This window comes from Pelodiscus sinensis, chromosome 19 (genome assembly GCF_052426305.1).
Source record: "Pelodiscus sinensis isolate ZL-2025 chromosome 19, ASM5242630v1, whole genome shotgun sequence".
Classification (NCBI taxonomy): domain Eukaryota; kingdom Metazoa; phylum Chordata; order Testudines; family Trionychidae; genus Pelodiscus; species Pelodiscus sinensis.
The window spans coordinates 23,998,631-24,013,255 of NC_143070.1; the positions used below are offsets into that span (position 1 = coordinate 23,998,631).

Below are 14,625 nucleotides of genomic sequence, written 5' to 3' on the forward strand. Positions count from 1 at the left end.
GCACATCTGGACACAGAAGAATCCCAAGACTTGGTTCTGCCAGGCTCCAGTTTCCCCTCTTCTGTTTCTTTTCAGCTCCCTGCAAACTGCCTCCCAGCTGTGGGTGAGGTTGAGTGTGAGTGAAACCAGCTGCGCTTTGGATGATTTTGTTAATTGTCTAAAAAGCCTCATGCACCTCTTCTGCCTGGGGAGGTGTCTGGAATAGACGCCTAGTGTGACATCACCCTGGGGTTTTACCCCTTTAACCTCACCCAGAGACTCCTGACAAGTCCACTCCTGTGTCTATCTCCACCTCAGGCCAAGTGTTCGCATGTTTCATATCTAAGGAAACTCCTCCTCCCTTTTCCCTGCCAATCCTTCCCTAGCAAGCTGTACCCTTCTGTGCCAATATTCCAGTCGTGTATTATCCCACCAAGTCCCTGTGATACCAACTTCCTGCTTATTACCCATAGTCCTGTGTGTCTATACGAGCATCTAAGACACAGATTAGATTTTGCTTCCCAGTGGTCCCACGTCCCTCCTTTATCTCTGCTGTTACAACCCCTGCTCTCTCCCATTTCTGGCCCATCTCCCAAGTGTCCATGTTGTTCACTTTCCTGTGGGCTTTGGGCACCTGCCCCCATCAAACCTAGTTTAAAGCCTCCTCACTAGGTTAGCCAGTCGGCACCCAAATACTCTTCCCTTCCTCAACAGGTGAACCCCGTCCCTGCTGAGCAGCCCTTCCTGCAACAGCATCCCATGAGCAAGGAAGCCAAAGCCCCCTGCCCACTGAGCTGTAGCTTTCTGTGCCCAGGGGGCCAGACACCGCCTGGGCTCGATGGCTGGAGGGAAGTGGGGAACGGCTGCACTTTGGGAGTCAAAAGTGTTGTGTGGAAACATAAAGAGCCATTTTAAAGAGACTTTGGAGGAGGGCACCATGGCTTAGTTGGCTAAAGCACCTGCCTCATAAACAGGAAATCCTGGGTTCAAGTCCCAGTGGTGCCTTTTCTAGGACACAGAAGAGGCCTCCCCTGGCCACCCATGGAACTGCTGGTTCAGGAAAAGGCTGATTGGGGAGGAACATTGGAAAGAAGGAAACCACAAGCCTGGTGCAGAGGCTGCTGGCACTGGCAGGCAGGGCTCTGACTGCACTTGCAGAGACAGGAAAGCCAGGCCCACACATCCTTATGATTGCCTCAGGGGCATGAGGGTGCAACCTCTGCAGCCATGGAGAGTCAGGGTCTGTGGGCATGAGGAGCTTTTCAAGAGAGGGGGGGTGAAACCTCTTGGGGCTTGTGGTTTCCTTCTTCTCCCCAATCAGCCTTTTCCTGAACCAGCAGTTCCATGGGTGGCCAGGGGAGGCCTCTTCTGTGTCCCAGAAGGGCATCAGTAAATGTGAGCCAAGGCTGTTTATTAGGCAAGTGCTTTAGCCAGCTAAGCCACGGTGCCCTTCTCAGACCCACCTCTAAACTGTTCAACTGTGTGGTCTCAGACAACACCATTGTCTCACAAATTTTGGCCATTCCCCATTTCCCTCCTGCCTTCTCACCCTGGTGGTGTCTGGCTCCCTGGGCACAGAAGGCTACAGCTCAGTGGGCTCTAACATGCACATCTCCCCCATCACCTGGGGCTGTAAAGTTACCTTTGAGGTTCTGCAGGTTTGGGGGAGGGCGAAATGCAGCAAACTTTGATTCTCTGGCTTGTAAACCCCTTGGTCTCAGGGTTTAGGTTGGAGTCCCCAGGTGGGGGCTCGGCCTCCTTCAGTTTGGTCCCTTCTTGAGGGTACAAAATAGACATCAGAGAATTCCTTTGCCCTGCAGCAATCTCTGTTGGCCAAAGGGTTAGCAACCGAATATTTGCCCAAGCTTAAGTGCAGTAGCAGAAAACATTTTTATGGGTGTTTCTGTGGTGTAGTGGTTATCACGTTTGCTTAACACGCAAAAGGTCCCTGGTTCAGAAACACAGGGTCTTCTCTTATTGCAGTTCCCCTTGGAGCCCACAAGGCAGGAGCATATGGGAGACAGCTCAGAAGCTTAGGCTGAGATTGGAGGAGGCAGGGCTGGGGCTGAGACTTCTCAGTGGTGCCTTGCCTGGGACCAGGTGGTTGCTGCCACACAGTCCAGGGCCCACCCAGGAAGTGCCATGACTGTGGCTGTTCACCTTCGGGGCAGTGTGGTTGTTGCCTTTGCTGTAAGGGGACACAACGACACATAACATCATACCCAGACCCCAGGCACCCTGTTCCCCTCACTTTCTTCCCACCCAGCACCCCCAGCTTCCTTTGACACCCTCCCTTCTTCCTGCTCCCCCATCCTGCTCCTGCATCCACCTTCCCTCTGCACCCTTTCTCCTGGCCACACATGGCTCCTTGGCCCTTCTCAAGCCAGGCCCTGCAAGGAGCCACCAGGGCAGGAACCAGCCCTTGGAGCTCGGCTTGCACCGGATCTGGTAGTTTCCTACCACATCTCACCTGGGAAGAGGTGACTTGTTCTCCTTCCTTCTGACCTTACGTCTCCGTTCCCTTTAAAGGTCTCTGCTGCTCGGGACCCGCCTCCTCAGGGCACTGCCCTGGGCTGGGAGCGGGAGACTCCACAGTCTCTGCACTTGGGCTGAGAAGTTTCACTGGGACTCATCTGTTGATGGCGTTAGTCAGCCCGATGGCCAGCCGGATCCATTCCGTAGCGCTGCCCGAGAGGGAGCTTTACAAGTGCCCAGTGTCCATTGGTATTTTCTGGGGTTCTGTGTAGGTCTTGGCCATCTTTTCCACGGGAAATGCCTCTTCTTTGGAACAGCAGCTCCCAGGAGTTCATGGAACTTCTTCTTCTCAGCTTGGGAAAGGGACGACTCAGGGGTGATGGGAAAGATATTTGTGCTGTGAAAACAGCAGGGCCCCCAGGGAAACTGGTAAATAATCCCAGTGCCCAGGCCTGATGTTACCTGCCCCCACCCAATTCACATGACTAACCTGGCTTCCAGAGCACAGGGGGAGTCTGTGGGCTCATTGCTGGGCCGTGGGGTGAAGCAGGAAACCAGCCTCCTCCTGTGGGGCCTGTGAGTGTTGCTGAATCTGGGCCCCTGCACCTGGGGAATGGCAAACAAAAGGTCTGGGGGCCACACAGAGACCCCACTGGGCTGAGCAGGAAGTGGCTGGGACTTTGCTTTGTCTTTGCCTGTGGGCTTGGCTGTCTGCAGCCTGGAAACCTCCTGGCTCCTCAGACCACTGGTCTGGATGGTGTGTTACAGACGTCAGAATAATGGAATTGCTGTGTAGACGCTCCCATTGTTATTGCAGTATAATGGCCGTTATGCCCAAGGAACGCTGCTGTGTAGATGCAGCCTAAGAGAAATGCTTTCATGAGCATGTGGGAGGAGCAAGGGCTCCTACAATGTCAGGAGAAATGGGGAAATGAGGTCACCTCTCTAGACATAAAAGAGATGATTTAAGAAAAGAGGATGTGTCAGGAGTGGGATTTGAACCCACGCCTCCATTTGGAGACCAGAACACCCAATTAAGGGAAAGACAGGTCCTTGAGTCTGGCGCCTTAGACCACTCGGCCATCCTGACACACATGCAGATGTTTCCAATGGCAGTTTTCTTACATGTGAGAGTTGCTCGGGGAGGCGGCGGGAGCACCTCTCTTTCCCCATCTAACAGCCGCTCTACAGCCCAGCTGGGTTTATCCCCACTCACCCTCATCTACTGTTGTGAGGTGTTTTGCAGGGAGCTGACAAGAAAGAGAAGAGGAGAAAACTCTGGCCGGCAGAACTGAGGCTTGGGATTCTCCTGTGCCAGGGTGTCTGTGTCAGTGCTTGGGGATCCTGAGCTGGGTGTCTCCTGGGCTTGTTGGCTCCAGACCAGGGGTGTCTCTTCTGCAGGGCGATGCTTGTTCCCGGGGCTAACGCTTATCTCTGGGACACACTTTGTGCAGGGACCGTTGGTCTTTGTGCCACAGTACGTGTCTGGGACGTGGGAGTGTGAAACCTGCCTCAAATAGACACGTATCCGCCCCCCGCACTGTTCTGCTTGAGACCCCGGAGCCCTGGCTTTGACTGGTGCCTGGCACGTGGGGAATTAGATCTAGGGGGAGATTTCTAGAGCCCCACAACAGCTGCTGCTCGCATGAAGATGTGCACATCTGTCTGGGGTTACTGGGCACCCGGCCTGCTTCCTGTCCCTGCCAACCTGGGCAAAGCGGCATCACTGGTTCAGGGGCTCCTCTCCTCAGTGCACTGCAGAGAAAGCTCTTGTGTGTTAAAGGGCCTCAGGGAGCCCAGAGCAGAGGGAGCTGGGAATCTAGTCCCATTGATCCCCTCAACACACACCCACAGTCCCAGCCCCAAGCCCCCCCACATCCCTAATCCTGTGCCCTGATTCCCACATCCTCACCCCTGCCCTGAGCCCCACCCCACACTGACACGCTCCCCAAGTACCTACCTTGAGCCTCCCACACTCCACTCCACACTTTAATTTCTTACAGGTACTGTCCTATCACAACCCCTCCCCCAACTTCCTGCCTTGAGCCTCCCCCTCCCTCCTGCCCAGCCCAAGGGGTGGTGCCCAATAGAACAGTCCCTGTAAGAAATGTGTCACTTTCACCCCTGGGAGCAGCTCAGCCATGCAAAGGGGCTGCCTGGGGCAGGACATTAGCCCTGGCGGGCAGGGGTGGGTGTGGCAGTGACATCACAAGGGCCTTTTGCAGCCCCTCAGCTTATTGGCTAATGGAGGTTGAGAGCCTGTGTGGGGGCAGGGAAGTAGCTGCCTGAGAAATGTGCTGGGCTGCTGGCCAGGAGTGAGCCAGGTAAGTCTCCCAGCCAGAGCCTGCCTCTGGCACCCCAGCCCCTCCCTTCCCTCAACCCACTGGTACCCCATGTAAACCAAACCCTCTGCCCCCATCCTGAACCCTCACCCCTCCCAGATCCTGCACCCCAATCCTCTGCCCCAGGTCACAACCCAACCTCCTGCAACTGTTCCTGCACCCCAGTCCTCTGCCCCAAGATCCTGTCTGCACCAACCTGCATCCCAGACCCCCTCCTCCTCCATTAATAGCATGGAAAAGTGCAGCCCTGGGAGTGGTTCCCCATCAAAAGTCATTGCCCAGGCCAGCCCTAACCTGTGCAGCAACCCAGCCCCCCCCCCCCCCCCAACTGCTTAATGAGCCCTGCCCTGCCAGGGGCTCAGGACTCTGCCCATGGAGCTGCCATGTCTTCTCCAGAGCCCTTAGGCTGGCACTGGGGAGGCCTGAGTCCAGACAGTGCCCAGCAGAGTCCAGCGAGGGCGGAGGGAAGAGCTGGGATGTGGTGGTGGGGCCAGGGGCTGTTCTGAAAGGCTGCTGGTGCCGTTAGACCCTTTTGTTCTTCCCTGTCTCACCCCAGCGCTGAGCAACACTCAGTGTCGGTCTGAGCATCCGTCCTGCTCTGGGACGTGTCTCTGTGGCTCTCACGGTGAGGCCCCTCCCTGGCAGCACCGAGCAGTGAGAGCTGAGTGAACGGGGAGAGGCAGGACCAGGGGGAGAAGGCTCCATGACTGTGTCAGAGGGAGGCTCTGCCCTGGCCAGTGGGGAATCATTGCCTCTCCGAGGGGCCCAGGCCTGGTGGGTCATTTCCCCAGGTTACTGAGTGGGGGCTGGAGCCAGTTCTGGGTTGTCTCCTTCAACAACCAAACTGAACCAATGGATCTTGTGCCGACCTGACACTGCGCTGGGCTAGTGCTGTGTGTGCCACAGAGCTTCCTGCAGGGCTGCCCACATGGGAGAGGGGAGGGGCAGTTTGAGTCACCCAGCTCTGCCCCTTCTGAAGGGCTTGTGAAACTGGCAGGTGCTGTCTTGGCAGTGAGGGAGAGGTGGGAAAGGGGCCCTGAGTGAACCTCTTGGGTCACAGCTGCTGTAACAATGAGGTAAGATGAATGGGTAGGCAGATGTCAAGTGAAAAGTGAGGCTGGTTTCTCTGACTGGGAATTGGACCCAGGCCTCAGCAGTGAAAGTGCTGAATCCTACCCACTAGACCATCAGGGACACCTGCACATGGGGTCTTTCCTTACCTTCACTAGCCTTTCACAGGCCACTTTCTCTCCCCTTCAGGACACGGGTCCATTTTCCATTGGCCAGAGGGGACAAGAACAGAAACCAAACAGAACAGCAGAACAGCCAGACGGGGCCATGCCAGTTGCCCAACTAGCCCAGGATCCTGTTTCACGACAGCAGCCAATTCCATTGCCCAGTGGGAATCCTCAGAACAGACAATTAAGTGATGCCTCCTGTCGCCCATTCCCAGCTTCTAGAATACACCAGCTAGGGACACCTGCCCTGACCATCCTGGTAAAATGCCATTGATTGACCTTTCCTGCATTAAATTATCCAGTTCTGTTTTGGACTTTCTTGTAGATTTCACCTTCACAGCATCCTCTGGCAAGGAGTTCCACTGGGCGCAAAAATGCTCCCTTTTGATTCACTTTTAATTTGGTTACTTACCAGTTTCATTCTGTCACCCAGGATCTTGAGTAGGAGAATAAAAATTCTTATTTGCTTTCTGCACCCCTGTCATCATTACATAAAACTCTGTCCCATCGCACCTTAGTCGTCCCTTTCCCAAGCTGAGAAGAAGAAGTTCCATGAACTTCTTCCTTCAAAGTAGGAATAAGAGATCCTCCGGAATAGGACTTTATTCCAGAGGATCGGGCCAGTCTAGACGCTTTTTTCCGGCTTTTCCCCAAACCGGAAAAAAAGCGGCGGCCATGTTTATTTAAATCCCGTGGGGGATATTTAAATCCCCTGTGGATTTCCCTATTCCCGCTTTCCGAAGAAGGGGCCAGTGTAGACGTAGCCCTGGTGTTTTCCCTGCCTTGCATTTGGCCACCCCCCATGGATCAGTCCAGTGATTGCTAACCTTTTTTTAATACCATGGACAGCCAAACCCATTCACAAACTTTTGCCAGACTGGTAACATATTTACATGTCTGCATATACATTATGCAAATAACAAATATGCAAATATGGAAATAAACCATTACCAGTCCCTACAGATCAGTGTTTGCAGATATCTACACTTAAAAAAATTCACAGAAGAAATTCCCCTCAGGCTTCTGGAGGGGGCAGCTCTTCCCCCGGGGGACTGGAGCCTGCAGAGGGAGGGGCGCAGGGAGAGGCACCCACAGAGGCAGGGGGCATTTGGGACACCCTGGTTATAAACTTCAGAAATGTTGTTGGGGCAGAGAAGTTGGTGCCCTCAAGTGCCACCACCAGTCACCTCTGCCCCCCCTCCTGCCCCACGGGGGTGGGGGAATTGCCGTTGTATCTTTCCCCATCTCCTTCTGTACAAGCCCTGCCCTGTGTCTCCCCTTCCCCAGCCAGGCTGCTCTTGCTCCCCCAGTCTCCTCCCAACCTCCCCTGCCCCCTTTCCCTTCCTGTGACCCCCCCCTAGTTTCCCTCCATTGCACCCTTGCTCCCAGCCACCCACTGACTGGTATGATCCCCCCAACCTCCCTTCAGCACCTCCTGCCTCCACTTCCTGCCCCACCTCACACGTCCCTGTTCCCCTTCACCTCTCTTATCTGCCCCCACCCCACTTGATCCCTCTCCCCACCCTGTCTGGGGTGGCTCTCCCCGCCTCGCACGAGCTGGTAGCAGCTTCCCTGGCCCCAGGCTGGGATCACAGCCCCCTCTGCTGAGAGCAGCCCTGGGCCAGATACCCCCACTGCCACCCTGGGGGGTCTGCTCTTCTGGGAAGGGGAGGGGGGGCCTCTCCTACCTGCCCCCACAAATGCTGCCCCCCCACAAATGCTGCCCACCCTGGGGTGGAGGCCGGGCTGGGGGCCGGGCCGGGCAGGGGCTGGCCAGGCTGGGGGCGCTGCCATGGGAAAGGTTCCCAGGGAGCAGCTTTCTACATCCCACCGACCCTGCAGGAGATTCCCCCTCCTGGCTGCAGCCCAGGCTCCGGGGGCCCAGCAGTGCTGCACCCAATGCTGGGGCTCAGGGATCCGCCCAAAGCCATTTCCAGGGGCCCTGCAAGCAGAGGGCAGGAAAGGAGCCAGGCTGAGGCTTTGCAGAGAGCTGGCTGGGGACCTGGCAGGAGGAGGCTCCAGCGAGCACAGAGCCTGCGCAGGGCCAGCCTGCTGGGAGGGGAGCAGGAGCATCCAGCACCATTCAGGCCAGCGGCAGCCGACACTAGGGGAGCTCTGAGACTCCAGGGCAAAGGCCTCCAGCCCCTCAGCCCCTGGGGTTAGGTGGCCCTGGAACCAGGCCCCCTGGAGTAGCATTGTGGCCAGGGGGCTCTGACCCACAGGGGGGCTGGCCCCAGAGCCCAGGGCCTGGGAGTCTGGTCAGTAAGTGAGACTCGCCCGTCAGTCCAAGCTGCTTTCTCCCTGGCTGCCGTTCCTGCCTGTCCCGTGCCAGCGCCGCACGCAGGCCAGAGGGGCAGGACGGGGGGTGTCAGTGGGGCCCTGCTCTCAGTCCGTCCCTCACAGGCCCTGTGGGCTGCTCGAGGGCTGAGCCCATCACCTGGGCCTGGTGCGGGGATGGAACATGGGGCACGTTTCCCCCTGTGAGCGTGTGCGGGGGCAGGAGGGAGCCACACGGGCCTGGCTGAAGGTTTTGTGCTGGGGCTGGAGGCTTAAGCCCGAGCTGTCGGCCTCAGCGGGACTTGCTCCTCCCCCCTCTCCTGCCTTGCTGCCTCCTTTGGCCGGCAGCGCTCAGGGGCAGCCAAGAGAGCCAGGACCAAGGCACAAGCTCCACAAGCTCCTCAGAGGGGACAGGCCTGAGGCCTCTGACTTCTGCCAAGGGGCTTTCTGTGGTGCCGAGCAGGGGAGGGAGGCCAGGCCCAGGCAGGAGAAGGGGCAGCAAGACACTGTGTTTCTGCCTGGTTTCACTGAAGGGTCCTTCTGCAGGTGAAGCTCCCATTAGAGCCCCCTGTGTTGCTGGGTTCTCCTGCCCCAACGCTCACCCAAGGGCCACCTGGGCAAAGCAGCCTGCCCCAGGCACCTTCCAAAGCTCAGCTGGCAGAGCAGAGGCCTGTGGCTGGGGATCAGCGAAGGCCCTTAGGTTGCTTTTTTTAAAAAAAAAATAATAATAATGGAGATTGCCTATCTCCTAGAACTGGAAGGGACCTTGAAAGGTCATCAAGTCCAGTCCCCTGACTTCTCAGCAGGACCAAGTACCACCCCTGATGAATTTTTGATGCAAATGGCCTCTGCAAGGATTGAACTCACAACCCTGGGTTTAGCAGGCCAATGCTCAAACCACTGAGCTGTCCCTTACCAAACATTTCTGTAGTCAGCATGCGGCTTGAACCCATAACCTTAGTATTATTAGCACCAGGCTCTAACCAACTGAGCTAGCTGGGCTGCTGTGTGAACTCCAGCTGAAAGGAGAGATTCTTCTTCCTCCCCCTGGCTGCAGGCCCGGCCTTAGGACCAGGCGGCTGCCTTGGGTCTGTCCCTTTGGGGCATGGGGCTACAATTGCCAAAAAGGTTTTGGGTTCCAGCTGCCAATCTAACGTCTTAGGCTGCACAGACCTCAAGACACGGCAGGAGCTAGAGGGGAACGGTGAACGGCTGCACTTTGGAATGGGAACATGTTCTCTGGAACCATAAAGTAGAACAGTTTGAGAGCTACTTTCAAGGAGGGCACCATGGCTTAGTTGGCTAAAGCAACTGCCTTGTAAGCAGAAGATCCTGGGTTCAACTCCCAGTGGTGCCTTGTGGTGAGGCCAATGTGTCTCTTCTTTCCACCATATCCCAACACATATCTGGAGTTGGTTTTACCATTTGCTGGTGTCCTAACAGTGGAAGTAGGATGGCAGCAAAGAGCTGGTGCAGGTGCCCTCTGGGTTTGATTTAGCGAGTCTTATCTAGACTTGCTAAATCAAACTCTGGGAGATGGATTGCAGCAGAAATCTCCATCTGAGTGAAGACATGGCCTAATGGTGCAATTAGTTAGATGCTGACCACAGCCAGTCTGAGCCATTCTAGTGCTCCGCGCATGTGGCACTGCCCCCCGGCTCATGGTGCATGTGCGGCTCCACCCTGGGTGCACAGTGCATATACAGACCCTCCCCTTCCATGCATGGAGCTTGTGGTGGCAGGATGCTCTTCTGCTGCACAGCCTGGCCCTGCCACCACTGCTGGCGTGCAACCCAGGGTCCCCTGGGGCAGGCCATGCAGAGCCCCACAGCTGCATGGGGAAGGGCCCTGCTGACAGGTGCTGTGGAGGTTAATGCAGCCCCAAGGAACTGCAGCCTGCCAGGAGCCAGGCAGGCAGTGCCTGATGGCAGCTGACCCACTAACTCAACCCTTAATCCAGTCCTGATGCCAACAGTAACAGCCCCACTGCTGGTAACTCACAGAGGCCCTTGCTGCCCGAGGAAGAGGTGTGGGCAAAATACAGACCTCGCTGTGAGCAGGATTTGAACCTGCGCAGGGAAACCCTATTGGATTTCTAGTCCAACACCTTAACCACTCGGCCATCACAGCTCTGGGACAAAAAAGGATTCAGGGAAACTGGTAAATAATCCCAGTGCACAGCCCTAATACCTGCCACAGAGTTCACACAGCAAACCCTTGCAACAGCTGTGCAGAGGAGTCCCGGCCGTTCTGCTCTTAGGCTGCCTTGGAGGTGAGTTCTGCTTCAAGGTCTTCCCTCCTCCTTCTTGGTCTTCCTTTCCCTTTTCCTTCCTCTTCTCTTCTCCCCTTTTCCTTCTTCTTGCTGGTCTCCTTCTTGGATCCCAGTTTATAAAGAGAAATTAAAGTACTGCTTAGTTCCATCTTAACCAATTATTTTAGTATAATTTCACTATCCAGTTGGCTAAGATCGAGCGCTTCCAGCCTCTTGGAGAGCCATGTCACAGGCACAAGCCCCCAGAGATCCCTCTGGCCCTTCTAGGGATACATCGCAGGAGCAAGCAAGTGGCAGCAAGTGCCGGGCACTGTCATGGTAGGGGCTAGAGATAAAGCTGTGGTCCAAGGAGGAGTCTCTGCAGTCCAGGCGGAGGAATGCAGATATTTATGGCTGAATGGTTGACGGCCTTGCAAAGAAAGGCCACCTCCCCCCACCCCAGACCAAGTCAGAGCCAAGGTCAAGAAATTGCAGCAGGGGTATGTGAGGACCTGTGAGCGCAGTTCCCGCACTGGGGAAGCATCGCAGCACTGTGCATACTATGAGGAACTGGACCAAGTCCTGGGGATTGGGGAACCCTGTCTCCAGGGACAGTTGTGGAGTCTGGGATGGAGACACCTGGGCAGGAGCGGCCAGCAGCTCCAGGATGAGGAGAAGGAGGATTCCAGGAACGTCGTGACCCTCACCCTGGAACCGGTCCCCCAGATGAAGGAGGCCTCTCAAATGTCCTCAGGCGCCGGGGAGGGAACATCAGGTGAGTGCTGTGAGGTTGCAACACACACAGGGCAGGCGGGAGCACAGGGGATGATGCGCTATTGTGACATGTCATGCTGATTGTAGGTGGGGGGATACCACACATGTCTGACCCCATAGAGGACCGTCCTCCCCCCGCCATGTGTGCAAGGCACCACCTGCTCTTGCAGACAGTGCTGCCAGCGGCTAATTTCCTAACACTGGATGCAAACAAGCAAGTGTAATGGGGGTGTAGCTCAGTGGTAAAGTGTTTAACTATAGGCAAAAGGGTCCCTGTTTCAACTCCCAGTGCCCCCTGAAAGGTTGATCAACTTCTTTGAAACCTTTGCATCTCCAGTTGCATCTCACTCTGCATTTCTGATGTGCAGAGATTACTACAAACCCCTGGGCTGTGTCTACGCTGGGTCATTTATTCTGGAAAAGCTGCTGCTTTTCCAGAATAACTTGCCAGCTGTTCACATTGGCTGCTTGCTTTTCCAGAAAAGCAATGACGATCTACTGTAAAATTGTCAGTGTTTTTCCAGAAAAACTATGCTGCTCCCATTCAGGAAAAAGGCCTTTTCCGGAAAAACTGTTCCGGAAAAGGGCCAGTGTAGACAGCACAGTAGTCTTTTCCGCAAAAAAGCCCCAATCGCGAAAATGACGATCGGGGCTTTTTTCCGGAAAAGCGCGTCTACATTGGCCACGGATGCTGTTCCGGAAAAAGTGCTTTTCTGGAAACGCATCCTGCCAATGTAGACGTGCTTTTTCCGGAAATACTTATAACAAAAAACTGTTCCATTTTAAGCATTTCTGGAAAAGGGTTCCAGTGTAGACGTAGCCCTAATGTGTTTCTGTGTCAATGCGCATAAACCAGGCAAACCCATCTCAACTGAAACAAGTTAAAATCTGCTGTGTCTGGGTTCTATTCCCATCAATTCCGCAAGGGTGTGATCTGAAAGTCCTTGGTCTACCTGGGCTATGCTGTGCAGAAGAACAAGAATCACACCCACTGGGGGAGGAATGGCCACTATCTTTCAATTTTCTGGAGTTTGATTTAGCAAGTCCAACTAAGACTCACTAAATCAAATTCAGAGGGTACCCCACCAGCTTCCAGTATTTCTGTTCTTTGCTCCCTTTGGGTTCCTGAAGTAGGGACATAGCCAGGCTCAACTGACGGAGGCCAACTCTCGCTATGTAGGGTATGTTTACACTTGCACCCTCTTTTCCAAAAAGGGATGCAAATGTAAAGACTGAAAATTGTAAATGAAGCCACCAGGGACACATACAATGGGCCTGCAAAAAAATGAAACAGCTGAGCACTTTGCAGAGAACAGGCCAGAATCCTGCTGGGAGAGGCTCCATCATGCACAGACTCTGTGCAGGGCCAGACTGCTGGGAGGAGGCTCTGGCCATGGACTTTCCTCCCCTCTCTGTTACCTCCTGCACCTGGTGCTGAAAGGGACGTGGGCTGCAGGCTGGTCCTGCCCAGCTGCCTTCCCCAGTGGGAGCAGAAAATGCTCATGGAAGGGCTCACACATTGTCCCCAATGCACTCGCCTGAGGGCCTGAATTCTTGCTGCCTTTGGGTGCACCCAAATGCCCTTCTGGGGGTGCAGGTTCCCCAGCTCACACCCCTCCTGTCACACAAAGCTTGCAAATGGGGTTGATTTTCCTGCTTCTCCTCTTGCTTGCTGCTGCGCTAAACGAAATCTTGAAACCAGCCCCGTCTCCTGTCACTGGAGAGATGGCCCTGTGCTGGGATGTGAGAAAGGATCCCAGTGATGCTCCTCGCAGCCCAGGAGAAGAAGGGGGCTCTGGGAGGAAGGAACCCAAGTAAAGCAGGTCCCAGTGGGCATGAGCTGGGCACCAGCTTGGCCCAGTTGAGTGAGGGGAGGTTGGTCCCATGGTGTCAAGGGCAGCGCTCAGGACTCTGCTGCTGCTGGCAGGGAAGAAGCTGGGAGGCAAGGTGCTGGCAGCAAGAGATTCCGGCTTCTCTTTGTCCTGGGTCTGCCGGCCGCCAGCCACCTTGACCAACCCTCAAACCAGCTGGACTAGCCAGCCCATGTCACAGTGAGTCGCTAGTGACCCTGTCAGAGAAGAGCCATTGGCAGCTTCAGAGACGTCCCTGCAGCTGCCTGAGGCGTCTTTCTTGAAAGGGCCACTGGTGAGCTGCACTTTCGTAGGCTGGCTAGCTCAGCTGGTTAGAGTGTGGCGCTAATAACACCAAGGTCATGGGTTCAAGCCCCATGCTGGCTACAGGGGTGTTTGGTTTGCTGACTTTACTTCCTTTAGCTGCCTGCTATGGACAGGGAAGCAGAAACAAGCAAAAGGCTGAGAGCTTTGCAGGGAGCAGGGCAGAGATCTGGTAGGGGAAGACTCAGCCTGCACAGCCCCAGTGGCTAAAAGGGCCTGGGCCTGGCTTCCTGTCCCCAACACAGGGGAACTGATGCCCAAATTCCTGCTGCTGCAGTCGCTACCTCAAAGCACCAGCTGGGGGGCAGGCTCTGGAGCCCAAGCCACACGGGGAGACTCAATATGACCGGGAGGCCTGGAGCGTGTGAGCCCTGCACAGAGGCTGCTGCTGGGGGCCTGCTTCAATGGCCCAGCAGCTCAAGTTCCTCTGAACCAGCTTCTCCCCCTGGAACCACCCCCCAGCACTGCTGAGGCCCCTGACATGAGGCAGTGGGACAATCAGAGGAAGGTGCCAGCCTTAGCCCTTCCTCCCAGCCTCCACCCCGTCCCAGGGTCTTTCCCCAGCCCCTCCCCAGTTCTACATTCCCCACATAAAAACCAGAGAGTTTGTTCTTTCAACAAGGAAAAGTCCTGATGGTGTTACCAGCAAGGGGAGGGGGAGAGGGAGAGGGAAGGGGATGTGTTGGGGTATGTTGGGGTTGGGAGGGAGGCACAGAGGGCAAAAATGAGGAGTAATGTTAGTTAGTTGGAACCAAGGGGCTGGGTTTGAACTACTGCAGAAGAAAGGACTCTGCCCCTGGAGCTGCCCTGTCCTCTCCAGAGCCCTTACGCTGGCACTGGGGAGGCCTGAGTCCAGACAGTGCCCAGCCAAGGGGGAGGGGTTAGGGCTAGCCCCATGCTAGGTCTCAGCTGTTGTAACATGTGGCAAGAAGATTGACAACGGACATATTTTGGGAAAGTTGCAGCTGGTTTCCCTGACTGGGAATTGAACCCAGGCCACAGCAATGAGAGTGCTGGATCCTAACCACTAGACCATCAGGGACACATGAAACAAGTCTCTTTGCTCACTTACACTAGCCTTTCGCAGGCCATTTTCTGTCCACTTCAGGATGGGG

The 14,625-nt window shown here is 55.5% G+C and overlaps 1 protein-coding gene and 5 non-coding genes across 6 annotated transcripts in view; 2 read left to right on the forward strand and 4 right to left on the reverse strand.

Moving 5' to 3' along the window:
- LOC142821620 (zinc finger protein RFP-like) overlaps positions 1-14,625 on the reverse strand; it is a 244,336-nt gene that overhangs the window by 68,700 nt on the left and 161,011 nt on the right. The window lies entirely within an intron of this gene.
- Positions 911-984, forward strand: TRNAM-CAU (transfer RNA methionine (anticodon CAU)). Its single transcript has one exon. It is a non-coding gene; the product is annotated as a tRNA-Met (tRNA).
- Positions 3,436-3,544, reverse strand: TRNAL-CAA (transfer RNA leucine (anticodon CAA)). The gene is made up of 2 exons: positions 3,507-3,544; positions 3,436-3,481 (listed from the first exon to the last, which is right to left on the reverse strand). It is a non-coding gene; the product is annotated as a tRNA-Leu (tRNA).
- On the forward strand, positions 9,595-9,668 carry TRNAT-UGU (transfer RNA threonine (anticodon UGU)). The gene has a single exon. It is a non-coding gene; the product is annotated as a tRNA-Thr (tRNA).
- On the reverse strand, positions 10,360-10,441 carry TRNAS-AGA (transfer RNA serine (anticodon AGA)). The gene has a single exon. It is a non-coding gene; the product is annotated as a tRNA-Ser (tRNA).
- Positions 14,481-14,552, reverse strand: TRNAE-CUC (transfer RNA glutamic acid (anticodon CUC)). Its single transcript has one exon. It is a non-coding gene; the product is annotated as a tRNA-Glu (tRNA).